This window comes from Barbatula barbatula, assembly GCF_947034865.1.
Source record: "Barbatula barbatula genome assembly, chromosome: 7".
Lineage (NCBI taxonomy): Eukaryota > Metazoa > Chordata > Actinopteri > Cypriniformes > Nemacheilidae > Barbatula > Barbatula barbatula.
In genome coordinates this window covers 23,923,117-23,931,225 of record NC_136770.1, presented here as the reverse complement: position 1 = coordinate 23,931,225, position 8,109 = coordinate 23,923,117, and the positions used below count along the sequence as shown (strand labels likewise).

At 37.6% G+C, this 8,109-nt stretch overlaps 1 protein-coding gene across 1 annotated transcript in view; it reads left to right on the top strand.

Annotated features, from left to right (window-relative positions):
• Positions 1-2,421: 2,421 nt before the first annotated feature.
• Positions 2,422-8,109, top strand: part of r3hdm2 (R3H domain containing 2) — a 32,601-nt gene continuing 26,913 nt past the window's right edge. The window contains 1 exon segment of the mRNA XM_079459921.1: positions 2,422-2,799. The gene's annotated coding sequence lies outside the window, so the exon portion shown is untranslated.

The window sequence follows — 8,109 nt, the reverse complement described above, 5'->3', positions numbered from 1 at the left end:
ATCCTTATTTAAGATATTTATAATATATAATTTTTTTAAAGAATGCAATTATTTTTTTTGTTGAAACAATGCAATTACCCGTTTCAGTCGCCAGGGGGGGCAATGCTCCCCCTGCCCCCCCGCAAACTCCGCGCATGGAACTTGGTACCTCGGGCTGCACGAGCTGAAGTCACTTTGTTAATAGAATTAAAAGCATTCGTTTGAATGTGTGCACATTTTCTGTTTTGTGTTTCTATTTATCAGCTTTGACTTAAGTTTTTAATTGTGTGCTGTTTTTGCCGTGTAGTTCCTATGATGTCTAATCAAAACTAAATCACACAACTCTTGAGATGTCCCGTCAGGTGTACAAGCGTATTGTTTGTCAGAACGGCACAAGATGTTTTGTGATTTAGTTGAATTTAGTTGGGTTTCGTTTACTGTCTAGGTTATTTCGTTTGCTTGTATCTCATGATAAGTATGTTATATTTAAACATGCCCTTTGTGTGCATTGGTCGATGTGATGTGATGTTTATGTCACAGACCACAGAGCAGTTATAGACACATTCTGAAGACCATCACCTGATATTTTTTTTATTTACAGGGTACAGAGATAATCCTTTTTAAATTCTGACCCATAAAATATAGCCACATCAATACATCTTTTAATAATACATTATTGAGGTAAATAATTATAATTGGGGTATACCTATTATTTAGTCCTGTTAGTTTTGTTCTAATAGCTTTATTTTGACCTTAATTGCCAATTCTTATTCAATACATACATTTAAAAATACATTTTGACCTAGTGTGGTCAGTAAGTAGGGTAAAGGTAAAAGTAAACTGAGTTCATGATGTGCCTAATTTGGAATGTTCTTACTCTGACCTCAGAAAATCAACAAGTGATAGGTAGTACACACATTGAACCCAGGCCAGCTTAATGTATCTACATGACCTATAGGGTATAGTCTAAGACCACACACAGACACCTGTGCTTCAAAGCTGAAGTCCTCTTTTTAAAAACACTGAAATGTTGAAGTAAGCCAAATGTGCAATAAAGATTTCCAAAAAATATTGGAGGGAAGGGAACTTGACAAATACAGGGAAAATTAAAACAGTGTGACAAAGAGCATGTTTGTTTCAGGTTTTAAAGACATAGCAAGTAGCACACGCTCATTTAATTCCAACAATTATTATAAATTAACAATAGAATTGAAGTGCTCCAGCATTTTAGATAAAGTGAAAACTATTAAAAACTTTGTGTTAATCCAAGTTTATTATAATTTAGTTCTTTATGTTTAAAGGTAATGAGAACTAAGTTTTGCTGACTTGACAATTATTTTAAAATTGGAAAATAATAATAAAGAATAAACAGGTGTGCTCACACTTTTGGCTGGTTTTGAGGGATTAGTTAAAATGTTTGTAAATGGTTTACATTTATAGGATACACTGTACACTGCAAAATATAAAATAACACTGGTTTTAAAGGGATACTTCACCCAAAAATGAAAGTTCACTCACCTTTGAATTGAGTTCAATTCTTTGTATTGTTCTGATGAACAAAGATGTAAACATTTGGAAGAAGGCTTATAACCAATCAGATCTTGTCACCCATTTATTCCTATATTAGGAACAATCTTTTGTTTTGTTTTGTTCTGTTGAACACAAAATAAGATATTTTGAAGAATATAGGACAGCAAACGGTTCAGGGGCACATTTGACATTGCAAAATCTGTCTGTATTTTTGGATGTAGTATCCCTTTAAGTCTCAACGCTGTATAGGAAAGAGCGACATCTTCCGTTCACTTAAAATAAAACACGTTAAACGATAACGTAACAGTTCCCGTTCGGATTTATGGTTTCATTCGAAGTATTTGTGTTTTCCGTGTTCACGATTCTATGTATATTTAGTCCGGCAATACGTTGTAAAGAGAACAAAAATAATATAAGTTTAGATGACTTTTATTTTGAAGGGAAGAGAGTAGAAGCGTTCCTTTTAGAGTCTCGCTGATTCTGTATATTATATCTGTCAATATGAAGACGTTTTTTAAATATAAAAACTTATATTAAAAGTTTGATTCGTATTAATAATAACCTAAATAAACCAAATGCATGTAAAAGCATTCTCAATTTCCATTATCCAGTTAGAATGTAGTCTACGTTTATTTGGGCCAATATAATGCTCACAACAAAAAAAACAAAAAAGATAAAATGAAGTAATGAGAAAGAAATAAGAATATGACACGTATTTTTAGCAAAGTGCATGTCCCTGGATTATGTAAAGTATGGCAAACCGATTCAAAGCTGTAGTAGACAATGTCAGGTGTTGCTCAAAATGACTTAAATACTATTAAAAAAAAATAAAGGTTAAGAGTTAGAAAAGTGTAGAAAAATATATAATGTTCAATGTCTCTATATACGCTTTGCCTGTGAGGCCACGGTCCCGCCCACTCCGGTTCTAGTTTGATCGCGCGCTGTTGACAGTCGGAGTGAGGAGAGCTGCGCGCGCACTTGTGCTCTGTGGCGATTTTAACGGCATTAAGCGGCAGCGGGCTGTCGTTATTCGGCTACCGGGCGGACGGCGTATGTTTGTCCGTTTAAACATGTTTACACAACGCACTCTGAGCACCAGCAATGCCGTACGAGCTCGTGAGGCGGCCGTTTGTCATTCTGACTGAGCTCGTGCTCGCTTAGCCGCCACAGGCTAGTCCATGAAGCGATATTGTGTCATAAACATTCAGCGTAAATCAACGAAAAACACCGCGGCGCACGGACAGACGCCTCGCACGCCCTCCGGAGCGAACAAACTCGAAGGATTAAACGGTAAGTGACTCGCGTTTTAAAGCCCTCGGTTATCTGTGTGTGTATGTTGGTGTTGAACGCGGCTGAAATGACGCGTCAATTGCAGAATGACGCTCAATGTTTGTTCCTTTAAACCCTGACGCGATGCTACCGTAAGAATCAACGCAGCGTCCCGAGTGTGCCGCGTCGCGCCATTCGAAGCGTTGACGTTGGTGGCGTCGCGTGTGCGTGTTTAAACAGCGCGCTTGTTAAAGAGCCTCGCGATGTTAGCCGACGCTGCGCTTAGCACAGCCACACAACAGCCTGTTTTACCGCCGCGCTTGTCGCGAGGTGTTTTAGATTAAACTCGCGGAGGATTGTCAACATTTACCCAGATAGCAGGTGCGCTTGCCGGGCTGCTAGCTGTGGTTTTACCCGTAAACACAAGTGGTATCGTGATAATACCGTGGTGTTTTGTTTTGGGGGTCCCCACCATAATACTTTTTTTTGGTGGGGGTTACTCTCACAATATACAATTTATAGAAAATACACATTATATTTGATCATAATATGCATGACTATTTATTTAAACAGGCTTACATTAAAGAACAGGCTTCTTTTACTGTATTTATGATCAAATCAATGCAGGTTTGTTGAACAGCAATTACTTTTTAACAGTAGTGTACGTCCAACAGAATAATTCTAGCATTATTTACCAATGTAGTATTGACTATTTTCCCTAAAAACAACTGGATGAATGACACTTTGTGATGATAATGGTTGTTCCAAACGAAAACTAGTTTATTAGATATAGAAAATATAAATTTTGACAAGACCGGCTGTCAGTCTGTGTGTTAAAGCGCGTTCACACCGAACGCTGTAAACCGCGGTATTGACACGTAGTTGGACGCTTGAACATTTTGAGTTTTCTCGCTTCATTTGCGTGTGAAATTCACTTTACATCAGAAACGAATTCGCCTCATGGGAGGGGCTTCTGTCAGGCGGCTTCGGTTTCTTTGCGAAATGGCTGACATGGATTTTGATGAGACTATCTGCGCTTTATGTGCTATGGAAGGCTGAAAAACGGTGTAGACTCGTTCTGCGCCGTGACCGGGTCCATCAGATCCCTCGTAGGCAGAAGTCCTCCATTGTTGTTTCAGATTTCTGCCTACGCTCGCTATGTCATAATCACATCACTACTAGAGCAAGCTCCTGATTGGTTAATGCGGGCGCGAATATCAGCCAAAGATATAAAACATTTTTCAACGTGCGTGTGTCAAAACACTCAATTCGCGACACAGAATGTCTATCGCGTCTTTGCGTAGATGTAACATGTAAATCACTCACGCTTAATGCTTCATTCGCGTCTGGTGTGAACGCATGGTTAGTCTTGTGGGGATTTTTCAACGGTTTCAGTGCAGTTTAGATAGTTACGATCAGTAGGGGGCGGCAAGTGACGTTTATGAGTGATTCTGACGGTCAGCAGACTATTCAACCATTTCAGTCCAAAAGTCTGCTTTATTCAGGAACTAACTATGGCTATCAATATGTCAATCATAGCTATTTCAAGAGTGAATCCCGAATTGATATGCTTATGTAATTCCAGCAACTTTGCAGCGTGTATGTGGCCGTTGGTTTTAGCAGCATGAAAAACAAGTTTTATACAATTCTGAATGGATTATATATAGCACAGAAACCGCACAACAAACACTCCCTTATAATTACTAGTTTAGTAATTCTCTAGCACCCCAGTCTAGTACTCTCTAGCACCCCAGAACCAGGCCTAATAATAATTTACACAATTTTAATTAATCATTTTTTTAAGGAATCCAAAAGCCCTGACATGGAGTTGATCCATATAGTGGATAAATATATAGAGAGAGAACATTACCCATCAAAAAAGTCGAAGCTTCCACTTCCCTACTGCGAGTTGAGGCTTATTATAAATTTTTTTTTAGCTGAAGTTAGCTTCATAGCTTTAAAATTTAAAGAGACATGACAACTTGCACAATTTAATGACACTTGTCATTATCGTTTTTACTCCAATACAAATATCTGATGCCTTATGGGGGTCCCAGATCCCCCCAGCTCCCCTTCAGTTCGAGCAGTGGTTTTGACGTGGTAACACGTTTGATAATTCTCTGTAGTTCTTAACAGCCTCAAGCTCGTGTCGGTGAACCGCAGTATATGAGCATCACAATGTTATCATGGGATGTCGTTACGGTACCATGGTAACACCACAGTCCGTTTTTACATGGATTTGATGTGAGGGAAGAAATCCTCTGTCAGTAAAAATTTGCTGGTTTATTCTGTTTTAATAAACGTAATGGATTTACATTGTTGATAAATAAGTTTTAACATTTATAGTTAAAATGAACTTTTTGACACTGTTCTTATACCAATGTTGAAGTTTGCGATATTGTCATATTAGCATTTATACGCTGCAAAAGTGAAACATGGAAGTTGTAGTAATGCTTCATTTTCCAAGAAATAATACAGTTATATCATTTTCAGATTTTAAGTATATTTGAATATAATTTAATTTCACGAACTCACCCTTTTGTAAATTCAAACTTGTCTGAGTTTCTTCCACAGAACAAAAAGAAAGTATTTTGAGGAATGTTAATTGGCCCCCATTGAGTTGCAGGGGTTTTGTGTCCATACATTAGAAGTGAATTGGGAAGAGGCTGTTCGGTTACCAACTTTCTTTACAATAAGTCCGTCATAAAGGTTTGAAATGACAAGAGAGTGAGTAAATGATTAGAGATGTTTTTTGGTGAACTATCAATTTTAATGCCTTTCTGCCTTTTTTTACATACATTGAAATTCGACCACTCATTCTACATTTGCCTGTTGAGTGGATATATTTGGAATGAACTGTTTGAATTATTTCCTTGCCTCATTAGGAGTTTATGTAAATTAAAATAAACTTCTTTCTTAAAAGGTTGAAACATTCTCTGACCCTGGCTTTTTATACATTCTATTAAATTTTTTTATATTAAAAAATTTGGTCATGCTTTTAGCCATATAGTATGTGGTTTAAGGACCACAATGGAAATAAGTTGTTGTAACTTTTTTTGTGTTTTCTTTGACAAGAGTGTGATGCAGATGTATTGCTACTTTATGTCTAATAAATCAAATAAAAAAATAGTGCACTTAAAACATTTTACTCTTGTAAATGAATTCCTCAGATTTGTCTTTGTGATCAGCACAAAATGGTATTTGTTTTTTTGTGGCAGAAGCTTTTGTTCAAAGAAACTTAAGACATTCAGCCTATATATTTTGTTAGAATGTGCATTCTCTGGGAATCAAACTCATGACTTCGGCCTCGCTAGCACCATCTTACCGGTTGCTCTACAGGTGTCAAATAGAACACATGTACTGGGTATACATTACTATAGCAAGTCTAGTAAAAATGTTATGCTATTGTGGCAGTCGTGGCTTTATGATTAGAGAGTCGGATTCATGACCAGAAGGTTGCTGGTTTTATTCTCAGGGCAGGTGTGTAGCGACTTGCTCCCTGGGCGCTGCAGTGACCCACTGCTCCAGGTGAATGTGTGTTCACCACTCACTGGATGGGTTAAATGCAGAGGTCACATTTCGGAATGGGTAACCGTATCTGACAAATAGGTCACTTTACTTCACTTTTCAATGGAGTTGCAGTGTAGATTCAGTGTGGAGAGAGTAGGTCAGCCCGAATCTGGACCGGGAGGTCTTTTGTTCTGGACCCGCCAAATTCCAAAATTTTTCAGGTCTCATTCCCGCGAGCGCGTGGTTTTTCTTCTCAAATATGTAAATGAGAACTTTTTGCATTTTTGTGTATAAATATACAGCACTGTATATTACAGTTAAGACAGTAAACGCAAGTACGACTAGATAACACCATGAATATGATGATAAGCATATGAAGAGTTGATTTGCAAAAAAAGATGTTCAAAAACAATGTTTAATTGTGCATTCAAATGAATATTAATGAAACTGCAATTGGGTTATTTTGAATAAGTAATCATGTGAAATACAGCTAACACAAAGAACACAATAAAAACATGATTTAAAATTTTTTAAACAGAGTTATTGGTTTTTCAAATGAACTCTTCATAAAGAGTGGATTTGTTATTTAACGTTGTTTTAAATGTTTAATAAAAGCAAGTTTTGTAATAACAATTGTAACAGACTTTTGAGATTGACGAGAATTCAGATTCGGACCTTTGAATGTAAACTTTGAGAACCTCTGGAGTAGGTTGTTAGATTGTGTTGTTTTATCACACAACATCGATAATGTAGCTGTATTTAACAGAAACAAATGAGTTCTGATTGAAGATCCGTAAATGCGTTTAGATTTTCGGGTTCCAGTAACTCATTTGGTGTTGTGTGTTCGAGTATAAAAATGTATGTGATAAAAATGGGCTTGGATAAAAGCAATTCATAGATGTCAACAACAGGGGCCGGATTCACGAAACTGTTCTTAAGAAAAAAAATATGATTTTTCATTACGATAACTTATAGGGCGTTCGAAAGAATAATCCTCCTAAAATTTGTTTTGCATCAGAATATAATGACATAAATCAACCTTTTGGAAATAAAGAAGAACTGTCTTAAGTGTTTTGAATTGTTTTGTGAATTCAGCCACAGGTTCCTGCAGAAGATATTTAAATCGGGATGATCTTCCCTGAACCCTCCCCTTAAGCTTAATCATTGTGTTTGGATAGTAATATTATTGGTTCAAAGCAAAAGCATATTTGTGAATATGTTTGGCGCATTCCACCCACATGTAACGGTGCGTGTAAGATATCAAGCTCACTCGTGTTCAGCTGCAAGAGGGGAAAACTGTGAGTCTTATGACTTTGTGTGTTTGTAGGGCGAAACCTGATTTCCACATTCATTATTTATCGCAGTTATTCTGCATGTTACGGTTGTATTATTGTGTTTGCTGTGTGGATTTCGCTCTTCTGGTGTGACTGCAGCAGTGCAGGCAGTATGCTGTGTGTGTTTTTTCTTCAGAGATTTGAAGAGCTATTTATAGACGCCTGCCGGAGCATGTGCTGCACCTCCCTCGTGCTTTCGCTCGCTCGCTCAACTCTGCCTCCCAGATCCATGATGCTGTGCGATTCTCTCCTCATTTTACACCTTTTTTCTCATCTATTCCTCTAATTCCTGCTTTTCTCTACATCTGTTGTGTTCTGTTTCTTTCTCTCTCTTTCGTCCTCATTTGGCGTTGCCTCTTTATGGTTTCTTTTGCTCTGTTTTCTTCTTCCCTGCTCCCTCTGCACAACCACCTCTCTCTCTCTCTCTCTCTCTGTCTCTCTGTCTCTCTCTGTCTCTCTCTGTCTCTCTCTGTCTCTCTCTGTCTCT